At 46.5% G+C, this 18,504-nt stretch overlaps 1 long non-coding RNA gene across 1 annotated transcript; it reads left to right on the top strand.

Annotated features, from left to right (window-relative positions):
- Positions 1–813: 813 nt before the first annotated feature.
- LOC146833588 (uncharacterized) lies at positions 814–17,804 on the top strand. Its single transcript, XR_014960602.1, has 2 exons — positions 814–1,707; positions 13,036–17,804. It is a non-coding gene; the product is annotated as an uncharacterized LOC146833588 (long non-coding RNA).
- The last annotated feature ends 700 nt before the right edge of the window (positions 17,805–18,504 follow it).

Below are 18,504 nucleotides of genomic sequence, written 5' to 3'. Positions count from 1 at the left end.
AGGTTGCGAAAGCATGGCAGGGAAAATTGAAACGGAAAAGGAGAGTATCTCGAAAGAAAGATGCAAATCCAGTTATACAACACACATAAATAACAGCAATAGGAGAACAGAAAACAGAAATGTCTGCTGTGTGGGAAGAGGGAGGGTCTTACAAGGGGGAGTTCAGAATGGCGGCAAAAGGAATATCTTTGGACAAGTCATACTTGGCAAATGTCTGTCAAAATCTGGTAGTCATCAAAAGGCAGGGTGAAAAAAACATAATCGGAAAATTCCATCTTTTGAGGGAGGAACAACTTGGAACGCAGGCGGTCCAGCCAGCAGAATCAACAGCCCAGAGCGACAAGCCAGGCTACACATTGTTGATGTACCAGAAGCAATTTATTATGAGATCAGAAATAGGTGCTTTGCTCGGTGGAGGTGGCCCGGGCCTTTGCATGCTTTTATACTTTCTCTTGGGCCTCCAGTGATGGTAAAGTATTCTGCCAGCAAGGATAGGCCCACATGCCCGTAGGGGGAGAAAGGAAGGCCAAACGTGGAACCAATTACTCACATGGAGGCTTTGACAAAGAACATTTCTCCAGACTTATCATGGGGGCTTCACTTCAGGAAGTGGTCGCAATTACAGCTGAAGTCTAGGAGAGCAGCCTACATGCTGCTGACAGTCCCAAGGCGGGAGGGGGAAGGGAGAGAAAGGGGAGGGCTCAATCAGGACTAAACTCAAAACTAGTAAAAGCAGCGGGAAATAACTCCGCAAATCGCCCATTTTCTCCCTTTTTTAACTTGCTTTTTCAGCATTCTGAAACTCTAAGCATTTCCTTCACTTGCAGTTGGCCTCCGTCAAAAGTGTGCATCTTGATTCTGTTTTTAACAGCTTTTCCATACTGGGGGCCCCACTTCCTGCCCGAGCTGAAGGGGGAGAGAGAGCAAAAAAAAACTGGCTCGGAGATGAAATGAACATACTAAAACATCTGGTACCATTTTAAACACAGACCTATGTCTGAGAGCAGGCAGGTCTAGCAGGCCTCTCCAGCGGCACAGTGCATACCCAGAGCCTCCCCTGGGTGACATCATGCCATATATGGAGGCGCAGGCCCAGCCCTCCTCCCTTTTCCTGCTCCTAAATTCATTGGCAGATCCCAGTTTTTCTGCAAATGTGCCACGTCAAGAGTGGGAAACAGATCTCCTCCAGGGTTTATGCGTGCTAGACTGTCTCAGAGCGCGGGACGTGCAGGCCGTCATCGACGTTTGGACCCGACGCCACTAGACCGCAGGAACGGGCACTTGGGTGGCTTTCCCCCACTTCCTTCGACAGCTCCGAAAGGACTTCCAAGATGACGGCTGGAGGAGTCCATGGAACCTGTCCCGTCGGCCCAGTGTTCAGACTACCTGTTCAGGACAATGCTTTTGTACAGTAGTCTGCACATTGGTTAGACTGGGCATGGAATGGCGTCGCGGAGGACGAATGGGGACCAAGCTGCCGTCGCCACTGCTACCATCACCACTGAAAAAAGACTGAATGTTGGTCCTTTACAAAGACATCTCACGACCAGTGTTTTTCTCCACAGGTGTTGCACCCTTATGGAGAAAGAAAAAAAAATCAAAAGATAAGTGGCCCTGGCGGACGTCGGAGGAGGGCGGAGCGAGAGACCCTCGGGTAAGGCCCAGCGTTGGAAGGACACCTGGCCTGCTACTACCTGGCGCACCAAGGTGAACTGCCTCCCCCTCCCTCCCTCTCTCCCTCTCCTCCCAGCCTCCAATCACTCGCTGCCGCGCAAATCAGGGGCGCTTGCCCTGCCCGCTATAGTCGTTTCTGAATGCTTGCACGTAGTCCTGCCAAAAAATGACAAAAGGCGCATTTTAAAGGGGGGTGGTAAAGTTGCTACATTTGAACAAATCTCACTATAAATAAATGGACGAAATTGTGTATGCATGTATACATATATATGTGCATCTACACATATATAGGTATATACGCAAAATTGAAACTGTGTGTAGATAGATAGATAGATAGATAGATAGATAGATAGATAGATAGATAGATAGATAGATAGATAGATAGATAGATAGATAGATAGATAGATAGATAGATAGATGATGTGTCACGTTTCTATATATTCCAGAGACTGTATGTATATATATACAGAGAGCGAAAAATGTCGCTGTCACATATATTTCTAAGCATGTTTAAATGTAGCCCATCATATTTGCGTTTTGGCATTTGTAGAAAAACACAGAGTATAATAGACACGTGTCAAAAAGGATTTATGTTTTTCTTCCGAGCATTTTTATTGTAGTTAAAATGTGTATGTTTTTTTTTTTTAACTATAAACCGTTTTCAGGAATAATCCCTTGTATTTTTTGTAGCCGGTCCCCTCTTTTTTTTATAGGTTAACTGAGAGGTTGAGCCGACCACAGGATAGAGACTAGAAGTGGCTCTAAAGGCAAAGTTTGCTGTCGGACAGTTAATTCGTTTAGTCTAAATATTTCTCTCTTAACTTTTCCCGTTACTACTTTGGGTGACTTTCTATAATTAATTACCTGTTTCCCCTTTTCAAGGCCAAAACCCCGAGAGAATAAAAAACATCTTGCGCTCGTGTTTGCATGCGTATATATGTTTGCGAGTGTGCCTAAACATGTGTGTGAATGCGTGTCTGCGGATGTGCGTTTGCAAGTGCATGTCTGTATATGCATGAATGTGCGTACAACGTTTATTAACGCGGTGCGTGTGTATATGCACAATGTACGTACACACGACACGGGTACTAAGTATGCCAATGATGAAAAGTCTCGTGTTTTACTTCCTGGTGAGTGGGGTGACCGAGGGAATCGTGCTGCATTCACACGTCACGTGTAGGAATCGATCCTAAATTTGACTCTTTGCGTTTATGTTTTTTATGGTCAGTAACAGTACTTGTATAACCTCAAAGTGGCAGTCTCTCTGACGGAACATAATTACATTTATTTTCACCAATAAACCGTAGACATCTGTATGTATGTACGCAGACACGTAGGCACACACGCAAACACAGGGGGCACACAGAGACGCCACACGCACAAACTGGGGAGCAAACACTGGCACAAAGACACACACTAACGACACACGCACACACTTTAAGAAAATACAGACACATCCAGAAAGAAACGCAGCGAGTGCCTACTCAGAAACCTACCGACTCAACACACAGAAGGCGCACACACCGATGAACACTGGCACCTACGGACACGCAAGGAGAGTCACAGAAAATGACGCTTCAGGCATTGTGCTAAGAACAGCCTTGGTTCTGCAAGTTTTAAGTACATCCAAAGGGTAACCGTGATAGCAGCAGGGCAGAGAAAACAGTCCTATCTATGTACAACAAACAGACAGTCACAAGGATGACTGATACATGGGGAAACAGACAACCAACCAGAGGGAGTAACTCTAGACAGGCCAGGTTTGATTAGAGACGAGAAAGAAGCTGAACTGCAGATGTAGGGATATTGAGAAAGCGCCTAGATGGGCTGATGCATGAGTGGATGGGAGAACTGGTGTGCGCATTGATGGATGGATGGGTAGGTGACGGATGGATAGATGGGTGGGTATGGGTGGATGGATTAGTGGGTATGGCTGGATGATTAAGTGGTTATGGGTGGATGAATGGATGGATGGGTGGGTATGGGTGGATGGATGGATGGATCGATAGATCGGTGTGTTTGGGCGGGTAGATAAAGAGAATGGCTGGGTGGCTGGTTCATTGAGGTTCACATGGATATATGGATGTATGAATGCATTTTGTTTGGATGCATAGCTGCATGGATGAATTTGTGAATGGGGATGGATGGTTGGATTCCAAAGGTCTAGTCTGATTGTTAGATGGACGAAGGAAGATGGACAGGCGATATGTAGAAAGATATAAGCACATAGACGCAGCTAAATGGCTGAGCGAGTTAAGCACTCCCTGCTGACCTCAATGTGTACTAACTCTCCTCTCATCCTTCCTAGATCTATAAAATGCATGACATTACACGTGGTAATAGTAATCCCTGGTCATTTTAGTGCTCCGAACATGCGTGTTTTTGTGCAGTTGAAGACGCTATATGAAAGGAAGCTTCCGGCTGCCTAGAGGGGGTAGGCTGAGGGTCGGCGCTCGCGGACACACGGGTGTCCCCTAGCACGACCATGGGGGCAGGAGGGGTGGTGTGGCCTCCAGTGGCGACATTCCTGCAGCCCCAGGAGCAGCTGCTGTTTTCTTTTCGGCTCCCAGTCCTCTCCTGATTGAGTTCCCTCCACATTCCTCATCTAAGGACATCATCGGATGGGGGACGCAACGCATTTTCTTGGGCAAATTCGCAGCTGCTTCGATTAGATCGTAGGAGCTGGGAAGGTGGAGAAAGATCTACGAGGGGGTCAAAAAGTCCCCAAACCGTAAAAAAAAATCGAAAGGGGGAGGGAGGCGGCAAGGCGGGGCTGCAGCTGGAGCGCCAGTGTAGCCCAGACAGATGCCACAGTCCACTGCTGGCGCGCGAAGTTTTTTTTTTATTCCTGCAGAAAATATCTCTTCCTTTATTTTCCCGCCGATTTTAAACTTCTAATGGACGTTCCCTCAAATATTCCATCCAGGCAGAGGGAATATGCATACGCAGCAGACAGGAAGGAGGAATGAGGGGCGCCAAGAAGCGAGGATGTGGCGGCAAAGGCCAGCAAGACTGCCTCACTGCTCAATTATTATAGCGGCAGCTCAGCTGAGCTGCAAGGGAAATTGTACCCAACTCCAAGAACCCTTCATTAGCTAGTACAGAACTGTGGTAATTGGGGGGCACTGGCCCCCTGAGAATCATGGACAAGGTGTCACTGCACATGCTGCGCTCATTATATAAACTCATTTCGCAGCGAAGCCACTCATGACCCATCCCAAGTCACTAACTACTAAGGGGACTTTTTTTTTTTAATCTATGCCTGAATGTGACAAGCAATCAGAGGCGCAACTAGAGCCAAATTTCGGGGGGGGCTGAGAAAAAATTTCGGGGGGGGCTGAACTTTAATCAATAGGCAGAGTGGAGCTGCAGGGCCTCTTAGAAGGGGTGAAACAACAGCAAGGCCTCATTAACATGCAAATGGTCTTTTAAAGACCTGTGAAGTGCTCGGGTGCGGCTGCTTTTTTGCCCGGGAAGGTGTCTCATCCCGGGCTGCCACACACGACGGGGGGGGCTGAAGCCCTGTGAGTCCAATGGGTGTTGCGCGCCTGCAAGCAATCGTCTGCTTTTAGGGGTGCAAACCCGCAGAGGGGCTGAGACAAGGGGGCAGATTTACAAGCCCCTTGCGAAACTTTTGCGTCACTTTTCCCATGTTAAAAGTGACGCAAAAGTGGCGCAAGGGGCTTGTAAATCTGCCCCAAGGTGTGTAATAGAACAGAGAAACTGGCATCATGCCGCAGAGGGTGGGCGGGGTGCTGGCGAGGTGTAAGGGAACGGGGAGCGACACTGGGATACAGATAACTGGGGTCCGAAGAGTTGTGTGGCCTGGGACAGAGGCTTTTCATATTGTACATATTTCAAACAGAGAGATTTCAAATATTTAAACAATGTTGAAAATCAATTCAGTGACTGCCGTTTGATGTACTATGTTTCAGCATTTTTTGGCAATAAATTAAAAAGAACGTTAATCTATATTTTCGCCATCGATTTTGCAGATTCCTTAGGTTTCCCCTTAAGATTTCTTCTCGGAATATTTGGAATACTTCGAAATCATTATCACCAAGGCCGCTATCTGTATATCCTCTTTGTTTATAAAAGTTCCCACCCACAGTGCCAAAGCGCCCGGTGCTCCCCGAATGTGGAGCGTAGGGCTCGCCCACTTCTTTAAGTGGAGGACTAGGGTAAGGTGAGGCTGGCCGTCGTAAATTGAACAGTTGTGGCACCTCTTGAGAAGGTAAATATTTAGGGAGTCACTTGACCACGCCCTCGCTGGCTTTTTAAAGTTCTTGACTAGAAAAACCAACAGAGATTTCTGGGACACTCTACCCCTAATTAGATGACAATCCTGACACCAGTTAGTCTATAGAGAAATTGGATGAGGTGAAAATTGCCTCTCAAATTGATGTAGGGTCGGGACCGAGTCAGTCAAACATCAAACTATGGGAGATGCTTGTCTTTGGCGAAAGCATTTAGTGGAGAGTATTTCTTCTAATTCTATTTCGTGGCGCAATGGGCGCGAGAGCGGAAACATGGTGAGCGTGGCTAACACAAAGAGCGCCTTGGAAAGAGACGTATGGTTCGCAGAATCGCTGGGGCTCTCCGATGACAAGGTGTGAGATCTTACAGGAAATCGTAAAGTGCTACAAGACGCGGGGCAGAGGGCACAGGATGTGTCTGATCAGAATCACCGGGAGTCTTGTGTTTATGTTGGAGAATGACGCATCGTGGGAGGCCAGTGTGAATGTTGGAGAAGGAAACGTCATGGGGGGCCCCTTTGTTTGTAAGACACTGACGCATCATGGGAGGTCACTGTGTATGTTTGAGAGACTGAAAAGTCATGGGAGTCCACTGTGTATGTTTGAGACTGACACATCATGGGAGGCCACTGTGTATGTTTCAGACTGGCACATCATGGTAGGCCACGGTGTATGAAAGAGACTGACATATCACGGGAGGCCACTGTGTATGTTTGACACAGACACATCATTGGAGGCCACTGTGTATGTTTGAGAATGACACATCATGGGAGTCCACCGTGTATGTTTGAGACTGGCACATCATGGTAGGCCACGGTGTATGTTTGAGACCGACACATCATGGGAGGCCACTGTGTATGTTTGAGACTGGCACATCATGGGAGTCCACTGTGTATGTTTGAGACCGACACATCTTGGGAGGCCACTGAGTATGTTTGAGACCGACACATCTTGGGAGGCCACTGTGTATGTTTGAGACAGACACATCATGGGGGGCCACTGTACATTTGAGACTGACGCATCATGAGAGGCCACTATGAATGTAAGAGACAGACACATTACGGAACACCATTTTGTATGTCAGAGCCTGTCACATCATGTAAAGCCCAGTGTGCATGTTAAAGACTAGCACATAATGGGGACCCAGTGTCCAGCTAGATACATATACTTCATGGGAGGTCAGTGTATATGTTAAAGACTGATGTAGGAGGCTACTTTGCATGTTAGATACTGACACATTATGGAGGCCACTGTGTATGTTTGAGGATGACACATCATGGGACTGCCACTGTGTATGTTTGAGACTGACACATCATGGGAGGCCACTGCATGTTTGAGACTGACACATCATGGGGGGGGCACTGTATACTTGAGACTGACGCATCATGGGAGGCCACTGTATACTTGAGACTGACGCATCATGAGAGGCCACTATGAATGTAAGAGACAGACACATTACGGGACACCATTTTGTATGTCAGAGCCTGTCACATCACGTGAAGCCCAATGTGCATGTTAAAAGACTAGCACATAATGGGGACCCAGTGTCCAGTTAGAGACATATACTTCATGATAGGCCAGTGTGTATGTGAAAGACTGATATAGGAGGCCACTGTGTATGTTAGATACTGACACATCATGGAGGCCACTGCAAACGTTTGATGATGACACATCATGGGACTGCCACTGTGTATGTTTGAGACTGACACATCATGGGAGTCCACTATGCATGTTTGAGACTGACACATCATGGGGGCCACAGTGTACGTGAGAGACTGAAATATCATGGGAGGCCACTGTGTATGTCAGAGACTGACACACCATTGGGGGCATCTGTGTCTTTTCGAGACGGGCACATCAAGGGAACCCAGTGTGCATGTTAGAGACTAACACCTCATGGGGTGGCCTCTGTGTGTATTACAGATGTCACATCACGGGAGGCATTTGTGTATGTTAAAGACTAACACACAATGGGAGCCCAGGGTACATGTAAGATTAGAGACTTCAAGGGAGGCCAGTGTGTATTTTCGAGTCTCGTATGTCATGGGAAGTCAGTGCGATCCCAGAGGCTGACATGTCATTAACATTCCTGTTTGGGTATCACATTCAGTGCTCTACCTGTGAGTATTACCACCAAGACGCTCCTAGAGAGACTATGTTGTGCTTTATAAATGTCCAAATAATAATAAGAATACGGTAAGAGACGTCATGGAATGGATGCCTGTGTATAGTACTGGGTGATATACCCGTGCCTGATCTGTGACAGACAATGGCACGGTGTGGAACTGGAGGGCTGTGTGGTGTGTCGTGTGCGGTGACGTGCCATTGGACGCTTGTGTGTGTGTGCGTGCGCGCGTGCGCGACCAAGCACACCTGTGTCTTCTGTAGGCGATAGAAGGGCTGCATTTAGTGCAGTACTAATGAGTAAGATGTCATGCATTAGTTGTGTATAATGCACCGGTTTGCACATAGCTTTACTCAAAACCCACACCAGGGATTCTGCTCAGGTTTACAGCTCAGTTTTAGATACAGGAAGAAACAGGTTTCTACAGGGAATTCGTGCTTCGAAGATGACCTGCCCTCCAAACCAGGTGTATGTTCTACCTGTAAGCACTGAAACACACGATGTGGGTGTGTTGTAAGACTAGGTCTGTTTAGCGCCACTGCTCGAGCGCAGCATTGGGTTTCGCAATCCAGGTTGTATGAGTGAGGGCAGTGCGTGAGTCAGACTGCCCCAGGGCTGCAGATACAGGGGCAGATTTATGTTCCCTGGCGCATCCCTGCAAATCAGCATGGATGTGCCAGGAAATATGCGTCACGCAAGTTTACCCTTGCGCCACCACAGATGCGCCGCATTTACAATGCAGCGCATCGTGGCGCAAGGATAAACAGATGCGTGACGCATCTGATGGCGTAAGGTGGCGCATTGCTGGAGTCGTTTCGCAAGCACGACGCAACTCCAGCAATGTTTAGGGGCTGCCCATACCTATCATGCTGCGTTATGCCTTACGCCTGCTACAAGCAGGCGCAGGGTTTTGACGCAGCAGCGTCGGAAAAGTGACGCAGTGAAATCTTATAGATTTCACTGCGTCACTTTTCCGAGGCTTTTTCCGATGGAACGCCCACCCTGCATACATTAAACCTGACGCAGGTTTAATGTGGCGCAGGGCTTTTCACCGTGACGCATCTCCATAGATGCGTCGCGATGTAAATAGGGCGCAACGTGGCGCAGGGTTTACGCCGCCGCTGCGTCACAAAAAGTGACGCAACAGCGGCGTAAAAGTGGCGCAAGTCTGATATAAATCTGCCCCACAGTCTCTTGCTTAAAAAGACGAGAAGGGCCTGAATCACAGAGGCATTTACGTTCAAAACGTACATTTAAGGATCAATGTGGATGGAGTTACACCTACTTGCCATTCACAAAAGGAGACTTAACAGGTCCAAATCTATTGGCACCTGTGTCATCATTATGCACGACTGCGTAAAATTATGCAAGTATGAAGTCCAGGCATGCGGTGTGAAGTGGGTGTTACAAGTATAGTTTGTTGTGTGGGTTTGTGGACGGCCACAAACACGTCGGTTCGTGAACATTCACAAACTGTACCTCAACACTTTCCAACCATGGAAATGGTTGGAGATTTGCTTCATCAAAGGCCTGAAGTAAATTCCCTTCCTTCTCTTATCAGAGAGGACTCTGAATTTGACATTTCACACAGTAAAAAAAAAATATCGTAACAGGAAAGTAACCTTGTAACTTGCTATAGGTTAAAATACAGCACTCTTGTTAGTTGACCACAATATACTGTATGTTCTACATGTTCTTATGTTATTGCAGCTGTTCTCCAGGGTATGTCACCATACGTTCTCCATCACACAACATTTTTAATTGCACAATGCAATACACAATAGAGTTGAGACTGTTGCCTGAAATTGTGTACTATCTTCAGTTTCCTCTGGCATCTTACTTATGATAGATGTAATATTGCATGCACGAAAGTAAAATTACAATTTTGACTCAGTGATGTCATCCATTAAATAGAGAGGATGTGTTCTTGTTCATTTATCTTTCAGTGTAGCTTGGCTTCCCTGCTTGAGCAAATGCTGTGATCCTGGGCTTATGTTTCCAAGTATGTGCCAGCATTTGAGTATATAGATAGATAGAACCAAGCTGCGCATCATTGTTGAAGCATTGTGTGACGACATATTTGATGTACTTTGCGATAGTTTTTTCGTCGTGGGAGGTCTACAAAGGTTCTCATAGGACGCATTAATTGTTGTTTTCTGGGGGTTTGTGATTTTTGCTTGTAACATTAAAGCTAATTTGGCAGAAGTATTTTTTCTGCAGGTAATGTTAACCTTTTTTGTTCAGCGGCAGCTGAGTGCAATTGTGTGCAGCACAATCATACCTCAGCCTTAGGATGGTCACACACATTCCATGTGTTTTCTATCTGTAGGTACTTCACAAGGCTGCGGGCCTTGTATATAGCTGCAGCAGTAGCAGCGTAGCCACTGTGTCATTGGCCATAGCGCAAGGAAGAAATGTTCGCTGGCCCCCACCCGGCTGTGTTTTTATATTATAAAATGAAGCAATAATCGGGGTTCAGTGAGCCCCTCAGGCCTCTTGGCCCCGGTGCTACTTCACCTGGTGCACAAATGGAAGCTACGCCCCTAAGCTGACTATCAAATGGAAGCTACGCCCCTAAGCTGACTGTATAACCCGGGCCCCTGAAATTTCTGTGGTGTAGGAGACCCATAGGTGGCGCGCCCAGATAGCCCAGTGCCTTTATATGTCGAGCTTGTCTTACAGAAAACCAGCAGCTGGAGAGTTAAAGAGCGGGTGTTCGGATCTCAGCATACCCAGCCGGACCACATGTCAGTGTAGAAGTGCCTTCCCGCTCTGGGATATACTACTCGTTCTGGTGTTGTGGATGCACCACTGCCCCCCCCCCCCCCCCCCCACGCCCCTCCCCTCGCCCCACGGAAAGATTTGGGTTCTCCCGAGCAGGACAGACTCTCAAAGTGGGTCACGGGGCCTGCACTGTCCTGCAAGGCCCCACACCGGCTTGCCTCGTTTAGTTCAAGGCCCTGAACCCTCCGGCCACCCCTGTGTAGCACAGCCCTACCAGCGCCTTACCACCTGAAAAGCCCGGTTCTCCCACACATGCATTTTCCCTCATCGCACTTGACACACCGAGGCACTTCCCTCCTCTACCTACGACCCACCTCTCTGGGCACCTTACAATAGCCCTCAGGCACCACGTTCTTTCACTGGTAGCACCCTCTTACCTCCCCTTCTCCACTACTCCCACAGCATGACCACCACAGAGTGGAATTATAAAAGCACCGGAACTCTACTGCGTCATATCCACATTAACTGCTGCAGCTGCCTTTCGGTGTCTCACTCACCACATCCTCTCCCTCAAATCATATTTTTGTGTCTGTTACCAGGCACTACTAAGCTACTCGTGGGAAATATATTGCCTTTAGAACCGGAGACTTGGAATGTATTCCCAGCACTCCTCCTTGACTAAACTGTGTGATCCGGGGTAAAGAATTCTGATTTAGTGTCCAGAATCTGCTAAATGCCAGACCCCCTGCTTCAACGAACTGCGTGATCGTGGGCAAAAGTTCAAAGTCTGCTAAATACTATGAACGCTGAGAGGCGGCTCAGTGTGCACTGCCCGTCATGCAAGAAGCATTAGTTCTACAAGCGTTTGATAACATTTTTTATACAGCGTTTTTATTTAAGATATTTATACATAAAGATGCAAGCACAATCCAAAAAGATGTCCTTGGTAGCAAATTCGTCTTCCCTTCAGTGGTATAGCTTTCAGTAGTGTAATATCTGTAGTAGCACCGCACCCCAAATATTACGGCCCATTGCTCTCCAGTGAGGTGGCTCCTTTTTAATGCTTAATCAAGGGTTAGTAGCCCCTCCATACGTCACCACTTTCCCTGCATAACACTGGCACACATCTGTGACAAAACTCTAGCCTTTCGACGCTATGGCATAGTAGCAGGTCATGGCTCGCAAAGGAGTGTTTGTCATTAAGTCGAGGGAAGACAGAGCGAACATACAATAAATGGAATGTTTGAAATCGAGGATGGATCGTTTCCTTTGACTATTTATTGACTGTTTACAAGGTATCTTAGTCCACAGGATTCCATAATAAAAGGGCACCAGGTTGCACCAAAAGTCCGCCAAAGCTGTGGTGTTGCTAGGCGAGAGGGGAGTGTCAAATTGGCATGATTACATTTTACCTGTGGCTCTGAAAAGCTTTCGACCGAAGGCGGGAATAGCCAGAATGCCACAGCAAGGGTTATTCTGAATCTCAGGGTGGTTGACTCATTTTCCTGCCATTTTTCAAATTAGCTTCCTAATCACCGCTGCTTTACAGTTGAGGCCTTCTGTACAGTGCGAACTGCAGTGTGTGGCATTTCGCCCTAATTTGCCCCAAAATAAGGTTTGACTATTTTCCAACCCATCTTCTGCACTTCTCGGTACTGCAAATACTATATTTTCACATACGGGGCCTGGGGGAGACCCTTCTCGCTGCTTGCTCCTTCCATGTGAAATACTCTGCTCCCCCACCCCCCCCCCCCCCCCCGCCCCCCACCCCCATCCCGGACCCTTTTTGCCTCTCTTTCAGCAAGATGCTGCAAACATTTCTCTTCATTTGTCAGGGTAGGTAAATCCACCAAACCCTTGGTGTTCACACGTTCTGCCTAAGTTAAATAATATAAAAGAAAATAATAGTAAAATGCAACATTCAGGCTTATTTATATAAAGTATTCAAAGATGGGCTTCTTTTCAGATTTCTATAGAAATCTGAGCTAATGGCCTCATGTTTGCACTTTTAGATTACTTATTTCAAATCATGTACAGAAAAGCTCAGTGATGCCTCTCCAATGGCAAACTGAGCGCTATAAAAAAAAGAAAAGCAATACCATCAATATTACAAAGATAAATGAGGAAAGATACCCTGGTTGCAATTCTTAGCAAAATGTAAGCTAAAACGTAAGAATGTGTAGGTCATAAGTGTCGCCCCAAGGTGATCTCTTAGGATATTGAGAAATAACATGTTTTTTATTGCCTTCCTCAAAGATAATCGACCTTGGAATGATGAAAGGCTGGTTGGCAAGGCAAGATTCGCAGATTCGTTGTGCAGGTGCATCAGTCCACCGAGCTACTAGCGAAACATAATGCCCACGTAAAAGGAAAAAAAGGTAATTCCATGTGAAACCTATAAGAAGCATCCATTCACAATTAAAACGCCCTTGTACAATTTACGTTTGTTTCAGTTGTTCTAAAGGACAACCGAGGGTTCCACTGCTGGGGCAGGGACTTTTAACAACTCGACAAGTCATCCATGGGAAGCGCTGCTAGTGCAAATAGTGGTTTACCAACCCCAAAAGACACCAGAGGGTTGCACACTCCTAGAGCAAAATGTGTTTTACAAACTCGAAAAGACACCACATTGCTACACAGTTGGTGCAGAGAGTGTTTAACCAGCCCGAAAAGACTCCCAGGGCTGCACTGCTAGTGCAAAGATGGTCATACCAACTCGAAAGACTTGCGGGGCTGCACTGCTAGTGCAAAGAGGGTCATACCAACTCGAAAGACTTGCGGGGCTGCACTGTCAGTGCAAATAATGTTTTACCGACCGAAAGACTTCCAGGGCTGCACTGCTAATGGAAAGAGTGTTTTCCCAACTCGAAAGACTTCCAGGCTGCACTGTTAGTGCAAAGAGTGTTTTCCCTACTCGAAAGACTTCCAGGGCTGCACTGCTAGTGAAAAGAGTGTTTTACCAACTCAAAAGACTTCCAGGGCTGCACTGCTAGTGCAAAGGGTGTTTTCCCAACTCTAAAGACTTCCAGGCTGCACTGTTAGTGCAAAGGGTGTTTTCCCAACTCTAAAGACTTCCAGGCTGCACTGTTAGTGAAAAGAGTGTTTTCCCTACTCGAAAGACTTCCAGGCTGCACTGCTAGTGCAAAGAGTGTTTTCTCAACTCTAAAGACTTCCAGGCTGCACTGCTAGTGCAAAGAGTGTTTTCCCAACTCTAAAAACGTCCAGGCTGCACTGCTAGTGCAAGGAGTGTTTTACCAACTCTAAAGACTTCCAGGGCTGCACTGCTAGTGCAAAGGGTGTTTTCCCAACTCTAAAAACTTCCAGGCTGCACTGCTAGTGCAAAGAGTGTTTTGCCAACTCGAAAGACTTCCAGGCTGCACTGTTAGTGAAAAGAGTGTTTTACCAACTGGAAAGACTTCCAGGGCTGCACTGCTAGTGCAAAGAGTGTTTTCTCAACTCTAAAGACTTCCAGGGCTGCACTGCTAGTGCGAAGGGTGTTTTCCCAACTCTAAAGATTTCCAGGCTGCACTGCTAGTGCAAGGAGTGTTTTACCAACTTGAAAGACTTCCAGGGTTGTACTGTCAGTGCAAAGAGTGTTTTATCAACTAGAAAGACTTCCGGGGCTGCACTGTTAGTGCAAACAGTGTTTTACCAACTCAAAACACTTCCAGGCTGCACTGTTCGTGCAAAGAGTGTTTTACAACCAGGAAAGACTTCCAGGCTGCACTGCTAGTGAAAAGAGTGGTTTACCAACTGGAAAGACTTCCAGGGCTGCACTGCTAATGCAAAGAGTGTTTTACCAACTCTAAAGACTTCCAGGCTGCACTGTTCGTGCAAAGAGTGTTTTACAACCAGGAAAGACTTCCAGGCTGCACTGCTAGTGAAAAGAGTGGTTTACCAACTGGAAAGACTTCCAGGGCTGCACTGCTAATGCAAAGAGTGTTTTACCAACTCGAAAGACTTCCAGGCTGCACTGCTAGTGCAAAGAGTGTTTTCTCAACTCTAAAGACTTCCAGGGCTGCACTGCTAGTGCAAGGAGTGTTTTACCAACTCTAAAGATTTCCAGGCTGCACTGCTAGTGCAAGTAGTGTTTTACCAACTCTAAAGACTTCCAGGCTACACTGCTTGTTCAAAGAGTGTTTTACCAACTCAAAAGACTTCCAGGGTTGCACTGCTAGTGCAAAGAGTGTTTTACAACCTAGAAAGACTTCCAGGCTGCACTGCTAGTGCAATGAGTGTTTTACCAACTCTAAAGATTTCCAGGCTGCACTGCTAGTGCAAGGAGTGTTTTACCAACTCTAAAGACTTCCAGGCTACACTGCTTGTTCAAAGAGTGTTTTACCAACTCGAAAGACTTCCAGGCTGCACTGCTAGTGCAAAGAGTGTTTTCTCAACTCTAAAGACTTCCAGGGCTGCACTGCTAGTGCAAGGAGTGTTTTACCAACTCTAAAGACTTCCAGGCTACACTGCTTGTTCAAAGAGTGTTTTACCAACTCAAAAGACTTCCAGGGTTGCACTGCTAGTGCAAAGAGTGTTTTACAACCTAGAAAGACTTCCAGGCTGCACTGCTAGTGCAAGGAGTGTTTTACCAACTCTAAAGATTTCCAGGCTGCACTGCTAGTGCAAGGAGTGTTTTACCAACTCTAAAGACTTCCAGGTTACACTGCTTGTTCAAAGAGTGTTTTACCAACTCAAAAGACTTCCGGGGCTGCACTGTTAGTGCAAACAGTGTTTTACCAACTCGAAACACTTCCAGGCTGCACTGTTAGTGCAAAGAGTGTTTTACAACCTGGAAAGACTTCCAGGCTGCACTGCTAGTGAAAAGAGTGTTTTACCAACTGGAAAGACTTCCAGGGCTGCACTGCTAGTGCAAAGAGTGTTTTATCAACTAGAAAGACTTCCGGGGCTGCACTGTTAGTGCAAACAGTGTTTTACCAACTCGAAACACTTCCAGGCTGCACTGTTAGTGCAAAGAGTGTTTTACAACCTGGAAAGACTTCCAGGCTGCACTGTTAGTGAAAAGAGTGTTTTACCAACTGGAAAGACTTCCAGGGCTGCACTGCTAGTGCAAAGAGTGTTTTCTCAACTCTAAAGACTTCCAGGGCCGCACTGCTAGTGCAAAGGGTGTTTACCCAACTCTAAAGACTTCCAGGCTGCACTGCTAGTGCAAAGAGTGTTTTACCAACTCGAAAGACTTCCAGGCTGCACTGCTAGTGCAAACAGTGTTTTACCAACTTGAAAGACTTCTAGGGTTGTACGGTCAGTGCAAAGAGTGTTTTAAAACCTGGAAAGACTTCCAGGCTGCACTGCTAGTGAAAAGAGTATTTTACCAACTCGAAAGACTTCCAGGCTGCACTGGTAGTAAAAAGAGTGTTTTACCAACTTGAAAGTTCTCCAGGGCTGCACTGCTGGTGCAAAGAGTGTTTTACCAACTCATAAGACTTCCAGGGTTGCTTGCTAGTGCAAAGAGTGTTTTCTCAACTCTAAAGACTTCCAAGCTACACTGCTTGTGCAAAGACTGTTTTACTAACTCGAAAGACTTCCAGGGTTGCACTGCTAGTGCAAAGTGTTTTACAACCTTGAAGACTTCCAGGCTGAACTGCTAGTGCAAAGAGAGTGTTTTACTAACTCGAAAGACTTACAGGCTGCGCTGTTAGTTCAAAGAGTGTTTTACAACCTGGAAAGACTTCCAGGCTGCACTGCTAGTGCAAAGAGTGTTTTACAACCTCAAAAGACTTCGAGGCTGCACTGCTAGTGCAAAGAGTGTTTTACAACCTCGAAAGACTTCGAGGCTGCACTGCTAGTGCAAAGAGTGTTTTACCAACTCAGAAGACATCCAAGGCTACTCTGCTAGTACAAAGAGTGTTTTACCACTTGAAAGTCTTCCAGGGTTGCACTGCTAGTGCAAATAGTGTTTTACCAACTCGAAAGACTTCCAGGGCTGCACTGCTAGTGCAAAGAGGGTCATACCAACTCGAAAGACTTCCAGGCTGCACTGTCAGTGCAAATAGTGTTACACCAACATGAAAGACTTCCAGGATGCACTGCTAGTGCAAAGAGGGTCATACCAACTCGAAAGACTTCCAGGCTGCACTGTCAGTGCAAATAGTGTTACACCAACATGAAAGACTTCCAGGATGCACTGCTAGTGCAAAGAGGGTCATACCAACTCAAAAGACTTCCAGGCTGCACTGGTAGTAAAAAGAGTGTTTTACCAACTTGAAAGTTCTCCAGGGCTGCACTGCTGGTGCAAAGAGTGTTTTACCAACTCAAAAGACTTCCAGGCTGCACTGCTAGTGCAAAGAGTGTTTTACAACCTCAAAAGACTTCGAGGCTGCACTGCTAGTGCAAAGAGTGTTTTACCAACTCAGAAGACATCCAAGGCTACTCTGCTAGTGCAAAGAGTGTTTTACAACCTCGAAAGACTTCGAGGCTGCACTGCTAGTGCAAAGAGTGTTTTACCAACTCAGAAGACATCCAAGGCTACTCTGCTAGTACAAAGAGTGTTTTACCACTTGAAAGTCTTCCAGGGTTGCACTGCTAGTGCAAATAGTGTTTTACCAACTCGAAAGACTTCCAGGGCTGCACTGCTAGTGCAAAGAGGGTCATACCAACTCGAAAGACTTCCAGGCTGCACTGTCAGTGCAAATAGTGTTACACCAACATGAAAGACTTCCAGGATGCACTGTTATTTCAAAAAGTGTGTTTACCTATTGGCCAAGACTTCCAGAGCTCTACAGCTCGTGTAAATTGTGCACTTCTGCTTCTGCCACAGACATTAGAAGCTGGGGTAGAGGTGCTGGATTTTGGTTGCAAATATGGACCAGAAGTTTTTCTAGACATATATTGCTTGTCTCCTTAATGTGGTCTCTAGCTTTATCGATGCCTTTCCGGTAGTAGAGTTCTCTTTACCTGCTGCAATGTATTTTAATGTTACCCCCCACACGTCCTGTCTCCCACACACTTTGTAATCGCTAGTGCTCTTGAGTTGGAAAATAAAGGCCTGCCTTGAGCTTTGTTTATTACCTCTGGGCTTTTGAACATGTTTATTCCATCCCTCGCCACTCCTTTCCTTCAGCGTTTACATTTTAGATTCACGAGCAAGTGATCCAAGTAATCATAGCTCTAGTCATGTCTAGATTAGATTACGCTAACTCATTTACTTCCTAAAATCCTCCAGCGCAGGCTCCAGCTAATTCAAAACCAGGCTGCTCGGCTGATATACACCTTGCCCAAACATTGCCACATCTCCCAGGCATTTATGGACCTTCATTGGCTGCCAGTTGTACAGAGATCAATGTTTAAAGCGTGCTGCATGGTTTTTAAGTCCCTCCACCTGAACTACCCTGCTTTCGTGAAGTCTAGGATCACTAAATACTGTCCAACCAGAGCTTTAAGATCTAGCAACTTACACCTCTTGACAACTCTGCCCTGGAATAAACAAAGGATCGGAGGTCGTAGGTTTGCCTTTATCGCCTCTCGTGTATGGAAAAGCCTGCCTTGGGACCTTAGGTCCTCCTTGGATCTTGCTACATTTAGAAAACTCCTGAAAACTCTGCTCTTTAGACAGGCTTATTACTAAAGGGGTTGAAGTTGACTGGCTACCTAGCGCCACGAGACCGTCTGGTGGATGTGCGCTTTATAAATGGAAAGTAACATAATATAATGAGCACCTTCTTGCACAATTTGTGCTTTAAACGACTTCTGCCCATATTCACCTGTCTG

Source organism: Triturus cristatus, chromosome 4_2, assembly GCF_964204655.1.
Source record: "Triturus cristatus chromosome 4_2, aTriCri1.1, whole genome shotgun sequence".
Classification (NCBI taxonomy): Eukaryota; Metazoa; Chordata; class Amphibia; order Caudata; family Salamandridae; genus Triturus; species Triturus cristatus.
Note: the sequence above shows the minus strand (reverse complement) of the source record. Positions and strands in the feature narration are given on the sequence as shown.